Here is a 2,143-nt window from a genome sequence, read left to right as displayed (position 1 = left end):
CACGCATACGCAATTGAGATGTGTGTGCACAGTGCCTATGGGGGCTCCACAGCGGGAGCCTGAGGGTCTCCCCACCACACAGACACCCGGCGAGGAGCAAAGACTGACAGCAAGAAGCTTCACGCACGCATACGCAATTGAGACGTGTGTGCAACTGTGTATGCACATGATGTACATCTGTGTCTACGTGTGTGCACATCTGTGCACAGTATGTGTGCATGCGCACATGTGCATCCACATGTGTGTGCAGTGTGAGCATACATGTGTGTCCCTTAAACGATGAAATTTCAAACTGATGTTCAGTTCGAAATCATGCTCAAATTTGCTCATAATGAGAAAAATAAAAATTAAAGATATGCCTACCCGAGTGGTGAGGGTCTGAAAACAGCCCCTGGAGGCCGCAGGGACAGTGCCTACCCCACGTCCATGCCTATTGGTGGAACTTGTAGCTGGAGGCGGGACACTGTCGCCATGGAGGCACCTGCCCTTTGCCCCAAACCCTACCTGCGGGAGACCTCTCCTGGAGGTAGGCTGGAGTGCCAGGAGCATGTTTGCAGAGCCGCCCACGCAGTGAGAGGTTGAGCTGGCCCCGGAGGCACCGGCTTCCCCGAGGAATCAGGCTGCTCTGACCAGCTCAGCTGGGCCTGGCTCAGTCCAGGGAACCGAGGTGGGGCATGTCAGAGTGACAAGGGGGCAGCCATTAAAATTGAACACCTGGTGACAAGCACATTCGGAGTGTGCACAAGACTGAGTTCAAACTGATTCTCAAAAAGAAGGCAAAACGCGGCAGGAGGAAGCAGGGCGGGCAAGCAGTCGCGCGCCTGAGGCCCTAGCCCTCGCCTGGCATCCGGTGGAGGCTGGCCATCCCGCGCACAGGGCAGCGGCTCAGATAAGAACCGGGACAGTCAGCACTTGCCTCTTCCCGTAAGGGGCTGCTGCGCCTCACGCTCATTGTTTCCATCCTGCTCTGCCCAGGGCTGGTGTGTCACCGCACTGCCCCGGTGGCTCCCGCCCACGCTCCTGCAGGGGCGTTCTGTCTGCTCCCGGCAGAGGGCCGCAGGCAGCCGCCGCAGCTCCCCGCGCCTGGACGACCTGCCCCTCCTGCAAGCCCCAGCCCAAGCCCACTAAAGGCTCTCTGCAAGGACCCCACCTCATCTTGCCCACCCCCATCTGATGTGCCCACCTGCTCTCCTGGCTTGCAGAGGGACCCAGGTCCTTGGCAGCGAGGACGGCTCCAAGCCCTGCACAGAGGTCTACGCTGTGCCTGGAGGGTCAGGGGACTCAGCCAGCTCTGAAAGGAGCCCACCCTTGGTGGCCAGGGGAGAGCTGACCACCTGGGGCCCGGAGGGTGCTGTGAGGGACTGAGCCTGAGGGGCCCCGTCTCGTGGCCGGTAGCCCAGCACAGGTGGACACCCTTTCGCATCTGCGTTTTCAAAGAGCTCAGGACATGGAGAGGCCCCTGGAGGGTAATCAAAGGCCATGCAGTGACACCAGCAACCCCACCAGTGACCATGCGGCCCCCGGCACTGGGGTCCCCAGCTGCTGCCCAGTTTCTCCCTTCCCGTAAGATGAGGGCCTCAACCCCATAACCTCCGACCCCAGGCAGGCTGCCCACCAGTGGGCGCACTTGTGTTTGTCCCACCTTGTGGCCTGGAGGGGCGCTGCCAGAGGCCGACGGCCTGCCCCTGAGCACAGCCGCCCTCGTCCCCTGCCTTCATGGCCATAGACTCTGGCTGCCTTGGGGCCTTCTGCTCTCTGAGTCTAAGTCTCAGAAGCAAATTTGCCCCACACACCAAGAGCACTCACCCAACAGCACCGCTGAGCTGGCACAGGCGGCCCGGGGTCCTTTGCAGACAAACAGGCACTGTCCCCACAGGGGCACCTCGGGTGGCTGTAGAGGAGGCGCTTGTCGGGGTTGGCATCATGGCCTGCCTTCCACGTCGCAGACTTGGGGGCACCCACGATTTGCATTGGGACTCGGCTGCTTCGTTACGGCTGCTGAATCCTTTGTTGGTGTTCCAGGCTGTGGTGTGAGGGCCCTGAGCTGCATTGTGGGGCGAGGACAGGACACAACGGCCACGTGGACCCCGACGGCCTCAGCCACTGCTCTGCCTTTGGCCCTGGGTGAAGCCCTGGGTGCCAG

The sequence above is a fragment of the Tupaia chinensis genome, unplaced genomic scaffold (assembly GCF_000334495.1).
Source record: "Tupaia chinensis unplaced genomic scaffold, TupChi_1.0 Scaffold143823_1, whole genome shotgun sequence".
Taxonomy (NCBI): domain Eukaryota; kingdom Metazoa; phylum Chordata; class Mammalia; order Scandentia; family Tupaiidae; genus Tupaia; species Tupaia belangeri.
This window is presented reverse-complemented; position numbering follows the sequence as displayed.